This window comes from Desmodus rotundus, chromosome 2 (assembly GCF_022682495.2).
Source record: "Desmodus rotundus isolate HL8 chromosome 2, HLdesRot8A.1, whole genome shotgun sequence".
In the NCBI taxonomy this organism is placed as follows: Eukaryota; Metazoa; Chordata; class Mammalia; order Chiroptera; family Phyllostomidae; genus Desmodus; species Desmodus rotundus.
Genome location: NC_071388.1, coordinates 191,148,525 through 191,166,841, shown reverse-complemented (window position 1 = coordinate 191,166,841; position 18,317 = coordinate 191,148,525). Strand labels below are relative to the sequence as shown.

Genomic DNA, 18,317 nt, shown 5'->3' with positions numbered 1-18,317 from the left:
ATGTGGTTAGCATTCTTTTAAAGGTTACATTAGTTCTATAGAAGCTATTTTATAAAGTTCTCGGGCTAGGATCTCTTACTAAAGCCTGCTGGTGGTTCTAATGCTCCAAGTCTTCAGATGCTTCTGTTGCCAATAAGTCCCTGGCCTCACATTTGTTTACCATGTGCCAGGTGCCCTACCTGTGTCATATATTAGCTGATATATTTGATTTCTTACAAAAAAACCTTGTCATAGATATATATTATCAGCCTTTTAGGAATGAAAAAGCAGGGACACCAAGAGGTTAAGTAAATTGCCCACATTTACACAGCAAGGAGTAACAAAAAAATAGATTTCAAATCCAATTTGACTGCCTGCAAAGCCCATCTCCCTGCAACTACACTACTTTGCTTCAATTTAGAGACCTAAATAACTGCTTGAACTAAGAATTAGTTTGCTTTTCTAAACTCTCTTTTCTATTCTGAAACAAAACAAACGTTCAGACTCTCTGGTTGGGGCTGGAAGAATGAGCACCCTCCCTTTGGTTTCCAGCTCCTGGATCCTTCCGTCTGAAGTATGACTGCTGAAGGAGTGCAGTAAGGAAACAGGTGACAAAAGCCTGTGATTTACCTGAGACCCCATATTGCCTTTCATCTTGTTAGCAGGAAACTTCGTAGCTATTTTTCCCATTTGCCTAAGCATTCCCTTTCAACAGGGATTGCCCGATTCTAGGTATTGCTTGAATTTTATTTAATATTTAAACCCAATGATTACGTTTTTGCATTAATGCTTTCTCTGGAATTCTTTTTAACTTGTTCATTTAAGCATTACTATGAGTAAGAGAGCATGATAACCATAGTAAGATTTAGCATTTTAAATGCCATGAATACAGAATGTAAGAAATTATTTAAACAAAAAGATTTCCCCACCAGATTGTGAGGTGATTGTTGCCAAGAGCAGCGATATATAATTTGGTTAATATTTATGCCCTTCTATGGTGCTCTGCCTATCACACGCTACATACAATTCACTGAGCACATTAAAGGGAAAGGAACAAAGTTAATAGTGCCTGCTGATGTTGAGGTGACATGTGAAGAAAAGTTAGTGATTTATTTATTTTTCCCACTGGTTGAAAGATCTAATTTTGAAGCATATCCTTGTTTTATTATTTAATATTGCTTCCTCTCGAATGACTATCTTTATTCTTGACAATGCTTAGATCTGTCTTAGCGTCGGTAAGAATCGCTGGAAGGGCGAAGATTTGAGGGGCCCTGCAACATCTGAACACCGATGTCACAGGTCACACAAAGATCGATCCTCAAGCCCTGACCCAGATCCTCACTGGTTGCTACTGCTCTCCTCCATGGTAGAAAGAGCAATCACACCAGCGTCGTCCGGCCTTACCTCCGCAGACTGAACTGAATCAGTGATTGTATGGTTTCTGGAAATCCAAAAGATAAGCTTTGCAAAAAAAAAAAAATTTGATAAGGGCATATAATACATCTGAAAGTACTTATGTGTACACTAAAAGCACATTGAAAATAATTACATTTTTTATTTCATAGAGAAATATCCTTATATATATAATGTCATTACCTCAATCTACAAAAATATCAGTTATAATACATTTTCCAATTATAATAATTTTTTCATAGAATTATACCATATTTCAAGTAACACTTCTGTTGTAGATTCCTTTAACTGTTTAAAAGGGGAAAAGGTAAATTGGAAGCATTTGCAATGATCAGACCCACAGGGAAGAAGTAACAGGATAATCTTCGGTGATGACACCTTTATCCTCTGTCAGATACCTTGTGGGGTGCCTGACTTGACGGCAGTGGTTCTTTCTCCTCTGGGAACAAGCTGCCCGTACAGTGTAAGCCACAGAATCGCATGCGTGGGTCCCTAGCAGACCTGTTGGGAGTACTTTGCCTTTCTTCCCCATGGAGATGGAGTCGTGGGATTACTGGAGCACATCTAAGCAATAAGCTGCCTCTCTCAGTTTGAGTTCCCTAGAAACCAAAGCTTGAAGCAAGGATTAATGCGGTCATGCTTTATTCGGAAGGCGCAACCGTCAGGCAGCTAAGGTGAGAAAAGAGAAGTGAGGCAGGGACCGGTAGAAATTAGGCATTTACTGCATCGGCGACTACAGGAAAGCAAACAGCAGGCTGCGCAGCAGTCGAACCCTTTGGCATTCAGGATTTCTGTGGACCGGATCAAGGCAAAACTAGGACTCCGAATAATTCATGGGACGGAGGAAGGAGTGGGATCCAGCTCAAGTTTGCTTCTTGGAAATCAAAGCGGCCTCCACTTCAGGGGAGCATCATCTGCGTACTCTGGGAGCTGTGCTGCAGGCCGGATTCCACGCCCTCCAGCGCGGGTTTTTCATTGAAGACTGAAAGCGCTCAGTGGAGCCAGACTTCTTGGCACGTGGCTGGTCCGCCTGCCTGCATGGGGCGGCCAGGAAGAGGGGAGAGCTCCGCTTTGCCAAGACAAGGGATTAAATGGCTCTGGCGCAGGAGTGCAGGGTGGCTGGGGCAATCAGGGAGACTGCGTAAGACATATCTGAAATAATACTATTTTTACAAAACTCACAACAAGAACTTAAATTCTACTTCCATGTTAAATTGGCTTCTTGGATGGGTGACAGATAAAACCCAGAATCTGTGGCGTAACATTTTTCAACACATGTTCAGAGAGAAAAATAAAGTCTGTATGTAGAAGAATAAATCAGACATTAAGAGGGATGGGTGCAAATGTGACGGGATTGAGAAGTACAGATTGGTGGTTACGAAATAGTCACGGGGATGTAAAGAACAGCATTGGGGCTACAGTCAATAGTACTGTAGTAACTATGCATGGAGCCAGGTGGGTATCAGAAATATCAGGGGGATGCTATGATTGCCTAACCACTGCACTGCACTGTATACCTGAAACTAATACAAAATTATATGAAATGTAAACTGTACTTGAAAAGTTAAATTTAACAAAAAGGAAGAGGCAGAGAAAAGAGTAAGATCTCATACTCTCAGGATCCCTGGAGGCTTCCTTATTCCAGTTCCTGACAAAGTACAGTGCTACTCTTGCCTTTAGTTAGGTACCCAGACTTTAGGTACCAGAAACTTTTGGGTCTTGTTATTTTTATTACATAATTTTCCTCTACTTGTTCAAATTTGTTTTTGTTTATTTGCATGTGGAACCAAGTGGTAGAGATGGGATATCCATACCATCAGATTATAAGACCCAAAAGAACTCTCATCTTGGCCTCCCTTAAATGCTATTAGATTTCTAGATTCTAGGCTCTCCTCTTTGCTCACAATACACCCTCACCCTGGCGGCCTTGGCTCAGGCCCATAACTTCCTCCACCATGTAGGTATGATAACACTTTAACTTACAGTTCCAGCCAGAGCTCTCCAAATTCAACTTGCTATTGATTACAGTACAATCACGCGGCGCCACTTCACTGACTACATCAAACACTGAATTCCTCACCTTCCAGCACATCCCTTTCCAACTCATGACCTGACCGCTGCTCACTTACTAAGTGTGCCCCACCAAAAGCAAACTATTAATTTACATGCCACTGTGGTTAAATCCCCACAATTGCAGTCCAAGGCATGTGCTATTACAAAACCTGGAAGCCTAGTAACTTGCTAACACATCTTAAAAGTAACACACTCAGTGTTAAAACCCTTTGTTTGCCAGAATCTGAAGCCTCTGATCTTTTTTTTTATAGCATACTCTCTTTCTCAATATACATATACACACACACAAATAGAACTAAGAAGAATTAAAAGTAATTGAGATATCCTAATTTGCACCTTAGGCTAATTTCTTAATTGCATTTAACTTTAGGCATGTCCTTATTTTAGTGATAGATTTTAATTTACAGCAAATTCTCATTTATTAGTATGTTGCTGGTATTTTTGGATATATATTAGTATAAAATACTTAATCCCCAGGTAGCTTATTTCTGTTCACCAATATGCTGTATATATCATTCTTCAAGACCAGGTGTTGTGTCTTCAATTAGTGCAGACTAATTTTAATATTGGGCTAAACAAATTTTAAACAAAATGATAAATATGCCTTAAGAGCATGTAAGATATTCTACATTCAAATATTGATATGATTCTTAGATTATTCATACCACTCTTTTGCATTCAGTTAAGACTGAATATATATGTTTTTGTGTGACTCTGTATTTAAATATATACGTTCCTATATAAAAAATATATATTTAATATATATAAAAATATAGGGTATACTTAACTTATTTTAATAAGTTTTGATTCCATATAAGGAAATGCAACTGAAAGAAATTTGACTAATCAGTTGCAATCAAGGCACAAATCTGTACCTAAGAAAATGAACGATTACTTTTGAAAAGTCTTGACTCAAGCACCGATCTTGCATTTACAATATGTTCTTTCTCACTGCAGACATCAGAATGCATTTTTCCTTAGCATCACACATAAAGAAATAAAGAGTTATGATAATGTATATTGAGATAAAAATAAATCAGTTTCACTTAGTTATCATAGGTTTGTATTTTCTTGTTTTGGACTTAATGAGTGGAGATGCATTTGAATTTTGCTTCTGTCCTAAGGATGTATGCTTTATTTTTCTGTTGAGGATGTGCAGTTTCTGCACACAAAATATTTCTATTTTATTTTGTAAGAAAACATTTTTATTGAAGTATAACATACATACATAAAGGTACTGAATTATAAGTGTTTAAATTGGTGAGTTTATGCCAAGTGGAAACATGTGGATAAACTTATGGATTATTTCTGGCGCCCAAAGCCTTTTGCTTGCCCCTCCTCATCACCGTCTCCCTGCAATGTCACTACTATTTTGATTTTTTATCAATGCAGATTAGTGTGCTTATTTTTTTGGTTTTAAATTTGTAGATAGCAGTATTTCATTATTTTTCAAGGTTTTATGGTATTCCAGTGTATGAAGCTACCCCATTTATTTATAGATTCTACTGTGTATGGACAGTAGAAGTTTTTTCAGTAATGGCTAAAACAAATAATGCTCTATGAATATTTTTCCACTTAGTCTGCATTCTTGCCAAAGGTGGTTATTTTCCATCTTTTTAGTTTCAGGCACTGTAGAGGTTGTACAGTGATATGTATCTCATTGTGCTTGTAATTTGCATTTCCTCCTGACTAAAGATGTTAAGTACTTTAAATATACATTCACAAATACCTTCTTTTGTAAATATCTTCTTTAAATTGGAAATTGTCTTCTTCTTATAATCTATAGTACTTTATTTTTCTGTATGCTAGGTTTTTTTCTTTTCAGATATTCCCTCATAGTCTGGTTGTCTTGTCTTCATAGTGGTGAGTTTAATGAACGGAATTTCTTGTTTCTTATAATATCCAATTTATCAATCTTTTCTGTTAGTAGTATATTTTGTGGTCTGTTTACGAAATCCTCACTCAGCAAAAAGTCAAAGATGATTAGAATATCCTTTTGTTTAAACCTAGAAAATGTATTGCCGTACATTTTATTTCAGGTCTATAATTTTCCTGTAATTAATTTCTGTATATTGTAAAGTTTGGAGTAATAATTCATTATTTTCTATGCAGATATAAAATTGGCCCTGCACCTCTTATAAAAACACTCTTTCTCCCACTGTATTTCAATGTCACTTATTCTCCCAGTTTATTAAGATATAATCAATAAACAAAACTGCGTATATTTAAGTTGTACAATGTGATGATTTGATATGCATACGTACTGTGAAATGATGATCACAAATCAGCTAATTAACACATCCATCAGCTCAGTTACTATTTTTTGGTGATAATACTAAGATCCAATCTCTTAACAAATTTCAAGTATAAATACCGTGCTACTAACTATAGTCACCATGCTCTACCTTAGATCCCCCAATTCTTCATCATATAACTGAATGTCTGTGCCCACTGAATTTCCATATGAATTTTAGAACCAGCTTCTTTCCATAAAGGAAACTGATGAATTTATTTTATTGCTATTGCACTGAATTTATAAATCAGTTTGGGAAGAATTCATATCTTTATGATATTGAGTTCTTCCACTGCATATACATGGCAAGTCCCTACCTATATTTAGTTGTTTTAAAATGTCTTCCAATATATTGTAGTTTTGGTATAGGATATCATTTGGTTATGATATTGTAGTTTTGGTGTATAGGACATTTACATCCTTCATTAAAATAGTTGTTAGGCACTTGGGTGTATTTTAATGCTACTTTAAATTTAAAGTAGCATTACATTTAGAGATAGCTTACTTTAAATTTAATTTTAATATAATTTGTTGCACGTTTATAGACTAATATTTAATTTTACACATTGACCTTATATATTTAGTAACTTTTGTAAAGTGTATAAAAGGGGCAATGATTATCACTATAATTTTTAACTTTGTGATAAAAAATAAGAATGGTCAAATATTTGTATATGTTCATATTTACATATATGCTGAAAGGTTATATATAATGACTGTATTCGAAATATAAATATTAAAATGCTATAGGAACTAAATCCAAATTTATTGATTACTAAAAATTGGCTTTCCCCTCTCTTATTGTTGGAATGCATTATCTTTGAATTTTTAAAAAATTAAAAAGACTCCTTGCTTTCCTAATTAAAATACTTAAAAAAACTGTTTCTGAGCATGACGATTTTTACCAAAACATCTTGGATTCCATTTTTAAATACCTTAAATGTCGATGTTCAAATATTTTTATTTCAGTCACCTATTTCTATCAAACACCCACTTTCCTATCTTCAGTTACCAATGTTACTAAATTAGGGCAATTTTGTTGAATGGCAGATTTCACTAAACAGATTCCCTGGTCTCTCTTTAATGTCAGTCGTAAATGGCATGGAACTGAGGGAACAAGTCCTGACAAAGAATATTCTGAGGCAGACTTGCAGGGAGGGGAGTGGGACTGCTGTGGGTGCATCTGTGGGGAGATGGGAGATGGTTCACAATGACGTATTTTCCAGTAGTTTTTGTTAATAGAATTTGAGACTTGGAGACAATGGAACATTATTTCTATAAGATCAGAAATAGCCAACAACTTTCTTCATATCCTTCATTAGATATTTCTATTGTCTTTTTTACATAAGATGAGAACTTTTGCTCTTCACTTAGTTATAATTATCTGTCAGTCAAGTATTTCAAGGGACACTTACTTCTCTCACAGAAAAGTTGCCTATTTTGCACTTGCCATTTTGAGGAGGTGTGACAACTGGAAATCTAGAAATGTTAAAAATAATATATGTCTGTTTAGAAAAGTACAGTACGGATAAAAAGTAGCATCTTGCTCATACTACTTTTCTGAAAACTCAGTTTGTAACTGTGGTTAAGAATTTGTTCCTCAAAATTTTTTTTCACACAATTGTAGGATAAATTGACTGTCAAACCAAACAGGAAAGAAAAAAATCTCACTAACTTTTAAAGCCCACGCTAAAGGATTGTACTGTTAATTATAATTTCTCTTTAAGTTAAGGAGTTGAATTTTAACAAAATGGCAGTGTTCCTGCCTTAAAATATAGGCAAATATAAATAACAGAATATTATGTGCAAATGCAGCGATTGGGTTCTCCATCTTACATATAAAAAGGGGAGCTGACAGTGAGGGTGAGGTACCATTTACTTACAAAAATCTTACGGAATTTTTACAATCCATATTGGCAATTAAAGGGAAATAGGGACAACTGACTGGCAGCTCCATGTCTTGTGTAGTAAGTACAGTAAACATGGAGACACCCCTTGACATCTGCCCACTTCCTGTTGGTGTCCCATTTGGACATTATAGAAGAATCAATGTCTTAGCTTTCCATGGTTCGTTACCCAGGCGTATGGTTTTCCTTTGGTGGTTCTCATTACATTTCCTTTCACCCCTGCATCCCCAATGATCATCTACAGCTTCTCCTCCACATCCCTTATATCATTTACTGTATTGATTTATTCTTTATAGCTTTTAATGCCACACCTGGGGTGAGTTCAGCTGTCTGAAGGCTTTGGTCTAATGTGGCTACATTCCTATTTAATGTGCTAGGCACAGACACACTTTTGCAGTGGTGGTTGGAATTTCCAATGTCATCTATTACAGCCCTGTTCTTGCTTTCAGGCCACAGCCATTCAGATGAGGGGGTTCATCAGAGATCTGCCTAGGTTTTCCTTACTTTTGTCCCGACATAGAGTTGTGAGTCACCTGTCACGATATACTTTCATGTGTTCCTATTCGCACCGCTTATGGCCGAAATTACTCAACATTCTCTGCTATGTGGATAGGCTCCTTGTCTTCCTTCCAGTACTGGCGCAGGCTTTTAGCATCTCCCTATCTTTATAATTCCTTGGTTATTTCTGCAGATTCTGAGTAGGGAAGACAAAAGGGAAGCACCAAATGCCTTCAGTGACTCAGCCACATCCTCAGAACTTTTTCTACTCTATTTTCCAATTTATTTCATAAATTAAGAAGAAAAAACTTATAAAACCCTGGGCAGTGACAGATTAAACATTATAGAATATTCTCAGTTATACTATGTATGTAGAAACCCAAAGAATGTTAATAGTATGTTAATATAATAAAACCATAACAGGTAGGATTTATTTTAGTAAAGCAAGAATAAATACTAGAAATCCTATTAATAAAAATCACATCATTATAGTAATATGTTAAAAGAGAGAAACAATACTATTAGCTCAATTGATGCTAAAAAGACAATTGAAAAAATAGGATACTTACTCTCTGATAAATTTTATAGCATTCTGAGAATAAAAGATTTCCTAATGTTAGACTGAAAATAAATGACTTGAACAGACTAAGAAGCCTAGTAATAAATTCATATATAGTGTATTTTACTTATTTTACTAGGTTATAAATAAGATACATTTATTTATAACATGTAAGTATAGTATATATTTATAATATATTAGTATATTATATATTACTATCAAAGCATTAGAATATTAATTTTATTTAATAAATGGTCTTTGGACAAGTGGTTAAGTATTTGGCAAATAATGAATAATAAATACAAATCTCCATACTATATACCAAATGAATTACCTTTGTTTTAAAAAAACACAAACCAGAACTATAGAAAAATATAAGTAAATATTTGTCTGATATTAGAATAGTCATAGATTTTCTAAATATAAAAATAAGAAAGAAAACATTAAGGAAAATATGGATATATTTCATCATACAGGAGAACAAACCACCTATGCATTAAGAATTTAAAAATTAAAGGCAAATGATAAGCTGAAAAATATTTTCAGAAAGGAAAGAGTAATAGTCTCAATATATGAAGAATAGTTTTAAATCAATTTGAAAAATTTCCAGTAGGAAAACGTGCAAAGGAAAAAACAATTTTTTAAAAATTGCCAAAACATATATAAGAGAACTTAACTGCATTCACAATCCAATAGTATTAACCAGTGCTACCAATCCAGCTTATTAAACAGAAATTCCCAGTGAGAACATCCTGGCTTTGCTCTAGCTGATACAAAGAACCTAGGCTATCCCAGGCATTTGCCTGCTGATGATGTTGAACATTAGAGAGGGAGGGACCTACAATCCTGAGAATTTTAATAAAACTGGAGATTTTTTTAGAAAGCCCAAATTCTTCAGTATTTGTGAGAATATTCAAATGTTTATAAAATGCTAAAGGGCTTAAAAAAGAACATAGAAGGGGAAACAGTTGGACAAATGAGAGCCAGTTTATCGTACTTCCCTGGTGTGCTTCCTCTGTCCCTGGCCCGGGGTCATCTGGTTTTAGGTTAGTGCTGGCCCGAGGGTGAAGGGAGAGGAGTGGAAGGAGCCTGGTGAATTTCTGTTTAAAGTCGCTCTGAATAAACCATTCTTCTGACTCATCTTTGGACTTGGCTTTTGCCTGACTCATACTTTTGGGTGGGATGTCACACAGCCAATAAAATCCCCAAGGATGCTGTATGCCGAACATTGCTTGCTTAGTCACAACTATGTGGGAAGGGATCACATAAGCAAGACCGGAGATATCGCTGATGAAAATCCTAGGACTAGAAAGGGTAATCTAACGTTAAGAGCACTGAATGATTCTGTGACTCTTATAATACAGGCTGCCAGTAATAAAATGCTGTGTCAAAGGGAAAATGTAACACTTTCAGTGGTCTTAAAGAATTCAACAGTTAAATGATGTACTAGTATCAAGGATTTTTAATCGCCAGTCTTCTTTAGAGGAAATAATTTCATCACACAGAAAGTTTGTGGAAGAATAACAATGTATATATCATCAACAATAAAATTACATGAAATGCAATTTAATGTGATATATATATATACACACATACACATGCATACACACATACATACCTACTACTTGGGTATTTAGAAACAAAAACTTTGTAACTACTTTTCTCCTAAGTGGCACTTCTTTAGAGTATATATAGTGTAACTAAATTCCGATGTAATTTTGACCTTTACTTTCTAGTGCATAAAGTATTATTCTTCTGTAAAGAAATTCATAGTTTAATGGATAAGGTGTCAGGGAGTAAAAGAAATGATATAGAGCAAGAATACCCTGATTCTTGGGCTCTCTGTTATAAATAATGCTCTCATTAAAATTCTGCCTCAGAAGAAAGGCAAGTCCATTAGTCTGGGAGCTAATTTTTACTGGCTCCTTAGATGTATGCGTATTAAAAATGCAGCTTTTATCATTGCCAGTCATCAACCACCTAGTCCGTGCTGTTCTTGGAGTTTTTAATTATTTACTTCATTTGCATAGACACTCCAGTTTATGATGAACCATTTAGTTATCAAGGGATAGTTGAGTAATTTTTCTTCTATGTTTTTATTTATTCTTCTTGTATCCCTAGGAAAAGCTCTGAGTCAGGCCTTGTGTCGCAGTGAGTCTGATTAGGAAACAAAAACTAAGGCCGCCTCCCTGAGCTCTGTGTGGAAACCATGGTTACTGGTAGAACTTGGACAAATTAGGGTTTTATTAGAACAAATAAAGGCTCTACATCTGGTTAAATATGCTCTTTCTGAGAGTTCAGCGTAATGGTTTGTGTGAAAATACCTAAGAGCACGGTGCACACCAATAGTGTTCATTTTCTGTAATTTCCTTCTGGGAGTGGATCTTTTCAGGAAACTAACAAACATGGCATATTGAGCAACTAAAGTATAGTCACATGGTATCCCCATATTTTCATGTTCTCTTACTAAAAACCTGCCATTGTTTCTGCCTTTAACAATATGATTGGGAGACTCCAGGAATTAAGTGACTGGCTTTACTGTCAGATTGCAGAAGCCAAGGGTGGCTGTGGGAATAAACTCCAGTGTTGTGCGATAGGACGTTTTCTGTTCTACCACACGGCTTCTGTACAGATTGAATATTCCCTCATTACTTCCCCGCTCCCGCACAAAGTGACAGGTAGCCTGTAATTAGAATTCCATTTACAAAAATTACTTTATTTTTATAGTCGTGCATCCTCTTCAACCAAGTACTGTCTAGCCACTAGGGCATATTTTATGCTCTTTCTTTGTCCCACTTACAGGTAATGCGGTTTACACTTGGCGGTAATGATGTAAGAGAATGAGAAAGAAACTCGGGGGCACATGAAAGAAACAAAAACACCAGAATGGCACTTAATTAAAACGTCTGATAATTTAAAAAGTTATTTCAACAAAGTCCTGGCAAGGCCCATCTTGAAGAGACTCTGCTACATTTAAATCCAAATAGATATATGACTCATATTATTATGATAGTACTGCTATAACTTTAGTTTTTTTACAGAAGTAAATATACACACAGGCCTATGCACAAAATTCCACTTTCTTATCATTGCCCAAGTTTTGAGTGTATTTTCTAAATTTACCCAATATTATTGTCTTACCTGAATCACCCCCCACTTAGGAAATGCGTGTTTTTTTTTCATGTGTACAGGTGTTACGGATTTTTTTTGGTGGTACACCTGTGGCAGAGCTGCTCTCTCAAATCTAATCGAATCTGCCTTACAGCATTCAATGTTCACTTTAAGACCCACTACTAAAACTTATATTTCTATCGTGTGCCACCTAACGTTTGAAACAATATACATATTTTCTAAAAGAGTGCAATATTGAAAGCCTTCCTTTTCTCCCCTAAGAAACAACTCAATTATTGAACAAAACCATTGCTTTGTCTGTCATCTGTGTTCTGCTGCTGGCTCTGGCAGCAATAAATGTGATTGATGTGTAAGCATTGGTCTTATTGCTCTTCCTTCCTCTCCACTATCTGGAGGCTTTCTTCGCACAAAGCACTGAGAACTTAGTGTGAATGGAGCCAAACAGCACCCCTGGAAGTGGGGAATTGATTACCAAGCCTTGCTATGCTGCAAGACTTCCGCACCATTGCGTCCAAAGCTTCTGGTGTAAGATGTGCTGAAAACCCCCCAGAGAGCATAGTCGGTGAAGGACAACACTAACAAAGGATGACAGTTCTGGAAATGACAAAAATCACTCCTTCCCAAAGCAGACAAACTTAGTGCCTGGAAATAATTTCTCTGTGAAAACTTGAAATCAAAGAATAATTCTGACTTATTTTCCTTTCAGCTTTTCTATTTCTCATTTCCAATAAGACATCCATCTAAATGTACCCAGTTATCAATGCAAGTTTTATCATGTTCCATTTCTATAATATAGAGATTGCATTTTCTCCCCTGGGCTATTTTTTATTCTAAAAGATTTAATTCTAAAGATTTAAAAATATTTTATTGTAGGTTTTGAGTTTATTTGATATTTCAGGAAACAACATATATTTTTTTGCGTTGGAGTTTTTTCAGTAAATACTGCCTTATCATAGGTGCTAAAGGAGAAGCACTTAAGTAATGCAATGTAGTTGACTACAGAGTTCAAGCTCAATAAGCAAATACATGATGAAAACAACAGGGTCCAGCAGAAGTAATGCCTTTGAGTGTGGTTGGAGGGCACGTGAAAGTCCCATATGAGATGGACAGCAATTTGAACATGTCACTTAAAATGTCATATGGTGTGCTTGAGTGTGATAATGTTATGTTACAGAATTACATGCTTATGATTTTGTAATAAAAGATTTTCATGAAATAAAAAGGGGTGCTATTTATGCGGGACCCAGTATAATAATGACGGGGAGTTGCTGTGCAGCAAATAGAGGTATGAGTAAAGGTGGATGGGAATGACTGATTATAAATGGGGAGTGAATGGGGGAGACTGGGGACAGCATCATGAAGAACATGGCTTTTTTTTTCTGGGCCTTGACGCTTGAGGATTTTGACGACCAAAGAGCTACAATGTTTTAGAAACAGGATTTAGTGTCAGATGGTGCTTGGTAATAATGTAGGGCAGTCATAAGTTGTTTTTGTTGTGTTTTGGTCTTTATGATTGTAGTTCAGGTATATTATAGGGCTGTGGAGAAGGTGAGCCAGGAAGGGTTGCTGCAGTAAGATTCTGGGAATTTTTATTTTCATGAGGAAGCTTTGAACTTCAGTGACATGGAATTAACCAGACAAGAACAGATCCTGGTTCCAGGATGATAAATCTGGTGACCCTGGGAAGAGGGGAGCAGTAAAATGGACCTCTAGCACAGGGAGAGTGTTTTGAAAGAAATTTCATTAGTTCAACAGATGATGAACTAAAAGTGGTAGAAAGAATAAGTAGATGAGGTCAACTAGAGTAATATATGCAAACTGGATTATTTCATTTATGAAATAATAAAGGTATTATTTATTCTTAATAATAAGTAATAAAAAATTATTTTCAAAAAATAACCATTTTCAGAAGCTGCATATTATCTTTCTACTATAGGTTAATATTATGTCATTTTTTCCCTTTATGGTTAATTTTTTTTAATTGGACTAAACAAAATTCAGTGTTTGCTTTATTCTCCTTAAAATGCCCAATGCCTTTACTAGACAAATCTATGAACATTTTCTTAACTATGTATATCCTATGTACATAGAATCCTACATGACACGGTATTTTGTGAGTGGGTGACAAGGTCTGGAGGGAGAAGCGGGGCAAAGAGAGAGAACTTGCTGGACTAGGCCAGAGTGATGATATTTCAAAGGCTAAGACAAAGTCTCCTAAGTTAATGGAGAAGAATCAGTGACTCATTATATATGGTCTTCAGAGAGGATTTCGTATTTTAACTAGGCCCTCAAATACTTCAAGATGCATAAAATTACCTGAGAAAATAAAGATTTTCTATCAGTTATATAAACTTCAAAGGTCTATTTTTTAAATAATAGCTGTATTATTATATATGTAAAGTATTCAAAAACATATCTCTATATAGTGACACCTCAAATAGGCATATTGTGGATAATTTGGGCACCATCTACCTTCCTTTTTCACCAGTTGTTCCTCTCCAATCAGTCTAGTAAATTTTAATTAATTTTCTTCTTAAGTGTTAACAGTTATCCATGCCAATCTGTCTTTTCCTCTTTATAAGTTATTTTTCATCATTATTAAGATGCAGAATGACAAAATTCTCCCTGATTTTCATTAGTTCAATATCATTGAGTATCTACTATCTTTTAGTTCTAAGTGCTATGATACAACATTATACTTCAGTTTATAATATTGACTTATAATATTGTAGATGAAAGTACCCTTGTAATTTTGGAATTAAAATTATTTTTAATTTTAGAATTTTGGAATTATTTTACCCTTGTAAATATAATTATTTACAGATAATCAGAGTTGACATAGGACCTAAAACATGGTTTTGGAATAAAATCAAATATGATATTTAGATGTTGATTCTAATCTTACTGGCTGTGTGGACATGGGCAAGTTACCTCAACTCTTTAAACCTCAACTTTCTCATCTATAAAAATATAAATAATACTGGTAAAAATTTATAGGCTTATGGTAAGAATCATATGAAATATTTAAAACTCAGCATAGTGGCAAGTATAGGTACTACAAGAATACTAATACTATTTTCATATTTTTTCTAAAGAAAATTTGAAATGTACACCTTCCAAAGTAATAGAATAATAATGGCATTAAATACCCCCTCTTTTCTTTGGGGCATTTATTCTTTTTAATTCAAACCCTATTATTTGTGTGAAACCCTAATTTGTTGTATTACTGTATGGAGTATTTAAATATCTTCAGTGAATTTACCGAATCCTGTTTAATAGAAGTTGCGGGCTAGAAAATTGCCATGGGGCCCATTTAAACTAATTCAAATCATCATAGCAAATGGACAGCAGAAATGTGTTCATGTGTTTGTATCTGATTGCTGTAATTCAGTTAGTGCATCGACTTACAATTTACTTGCAAAGACTATGATCTGGGTAATGGCTTATCAAATCACTCCTATGAATTAAATAATAAAGCTCTGCTGGCTCTGCATATACCATCAACAGGGTGGCAACATAATATCTGTATGACATGAAAGTCCTGGAATATTTCTGGAGAAATACCTGCAGGGGTGTGCAATGGTGACCCCGAAGAAAAGAATCTTAGCACACTGGATTACTTTTCAAAGGAAGATAGTAGGTGCTTACTTGAACTTTGTTATTAGGTGTAGGCGTATTTGGGATTATGTTTTCTTATTTAATTGACCATTTTATCATTATGAACACTATTCTTAGTATGGTTCTTTGATATAAAATCTACTTTGATATGAACATGGTGACTCTAGATTTCTTTAAGTTCGTTTTCAAATGCTTCCTTTTTCATTCTTTTATTTTTAACTCATTTGTGTCTTTATATTTCAATTGAGTTTTATGAAGACAGCCTATAGTTGGGTCTTGATTTCTATCCAGTCTGCAAATCCCTGCCTGCTAATTGGGGTATGTAGACTACTTGCATGAAATGTGCCTATTGAGGTGGTTATCTTACATCTGTCATCTTGCTATTTGTTTTCTACTTCCCCTATCTTTGCTTTGTTCAGTTTTTTCCTCCCCTTTACTCTTCATTTAGATTAAGTAGGGCTTATGATTCCACTTAATCTTTTTTGACCTATTAACTATAACTATTTTTTAATGTTCGCTTAGGGATGTATAGTGTGCATCTTTTTACAGGTGATCATTTAATGATATTATACACTTCTGATGTACTAAAAAACTTTATAGTAGTGTACTCTCCTTTCTCTCTTCTTTGCCCTTCTGCTATTGGTGCTATACATTGAGTTCCTACTCATGTCATGAACCTCACAACATGTTGTCTTGTTTTTGTTTAAACAATTATCCTTTTAAAAATATTTGTCAGTTAAAATATACAGAGTGAGCAAAAGTAGGTTTACAGATGCTCACATGGAAAATGATATAATAACAAGTCATAATACAAGAATAAACTGTGTTTTGCATACTCACAACTGTAAACCTACTTTTGCCCCTCCTTGTATACTTACCCTTGTAGTTATCATTTCCAATGCTCTTTATGCCTTTGTACTGAATCATATTTCTTTCCAGTATTAGTTCCATTCCTCTGGAGAATCCTGATTACTATACTGAATAAAATAGTAAGACCTTCCTGACCACTCAGCTCAGTGCTCCATGAATTATGAGTTTTCCCAATTTTTCTGGTTGGAGAAGGCACAATTCCTAGGACCACACGTGCTTTTTAGATACTGCTTCCTCTAATATTTCTGTACAGCTCCCCCAGCTTAGGTACTTTCCTCACACAGAAGTGCCGATTAGTATTCTGCTAAATGCTTGAGGGGATCCCTTTGAAATCTTCAAAGTTTTCTGTGAGACACTCATCTCTCCAGTACTCTGGTCCTGCAAACTCCAGCCACCGTGGTTTCCCTTTTTTTTGCCTTTCAATTCTTTTTTAGTTCACGATGTTTGCCTCGTGTCACTGCCTGAAAACTTTCCCAAGAAAGCAAGCTAAGCAGGGCTTCCTTCCCATCATTCAGGTATCACAGTACTTCACTGCATGAGGCCCAGTGACTTGAAAACCATTGTTTTTGTCACATATTATTTTACTTATATCACATTTTAATTGATAGTTTTGTAGTATATTTAATATTTGGAAAGAATGTTCTGATTCTTCTCATATGGAATTATGACATACATGAGATGCATTTTGCATTATACTATTCTAACTCTCTGTCCCACCCCCATCCCTCAAAAAATGAATCTTGTTGGGATTTTGAACAGTTTTTCTGATTTCATATAGATATTTGGGGAGATCTGAACTTTTTGCAATACAAATATTTCAATCCAGAAAAAGGATGACCTATCTTTTAACACAAGTGGTGTTTTGTTCTTCAAGAAAATGTTACAGTTTTGTTAACATTGCTTAATGACTCCATTCCAAGAGTTTTATGGTTTTGTTATAATTATAAATGGCTCTTTTTCTTTTGTTATACTTTTCTTATTGTTTTCTGTTTGATTTTTGGACATGCAGTAACCTGTCATCTTATTGAATTCTCTTATTACTTTCAAAATGCATTTCAGTTTATTCTCTTGAGTTTTAGAAATATACAATCACACTTTTTCACATTTAACAATATTTTTGCCTCCTTCTTTTCAAAATAAAGAATGGAACCTTAATCTCCCATTCCTGGCATCTTCTCCCTCCCAACTTGGCCTGGAGTAATTGAGAAGCCAGGGCATACAAGCTGGGAGATCTTGAAGGATGCCTCTGATATTCTGGAGACAGGAGGGGGTGGGGGTGGTTGAGGAATTCCCCTTAAGAAAAATCAATTAAAAGAAGCCTGCAAATCCTACAAATTCCCTTGATAAGTGTATATACTTGCCACATGTGATTGTTTGAAGGTCTTCCTGATCCAAGTCACTCTCTTAGACTTGGAGAAAACCCACTGTCACAGGTTTCTGGGTAAAATGAGAATTAGGAAGCTGTACTTCACGCTTTATGAGAATACAGCCCATTTGACAGATAATGCAGCCTAACTGCAAGAGCAAAATGCTTGTACCTTTCATTCTATTCCATCTCCCACCCCACTAAAAGTAAGCCACTGCTCAAAACCCCAGAATATCCCCATGTGTCTGAAGGCCAAGAGCATGTACAAGAACCTACAGGCAAAGAAAAAAAATACTTAAAGGTTATTCTGGCGAGAGAGTGAAAATTCTATAAATATTTCCCCAAAGTGAAATTGGTAAGGAGTGAAGGAAATCAAAGGCCATATACAGCACAAAATGCTATTTGTAATGATAAGATGAAGTGCAAGAAATAACTTAGAAGAGAGAGAAGAAGTACAAGAAAATGACAATCATAAGGGAAAAAAAAATAGTGGAAATTTGATCCAGAGCTATGAGATTTCATGGAAATCTCTGATCTGTGATGTTCCCATCCACTCTTCTCAGTGTTTCCATAATTGTATTCATGTGTTTATTTTTCTTTCTTTACTTG

The 18,317-nt window shown here is 35.2% G+C and overlaps 1 protein-coding gene across 1 annotated transcript in view; it reads right to left on the bottom strand.

Moving 5' to 3' along the window:
• The window catches only part of SPAG16 (sperm associated antigen 16), a 715,229-nt gene that overhangs the window by 253,311 nt on the left and 443,601 nt on the right, over positions 1 to 18,317 (bottom strand). The window lies entirely within an intron of this gene.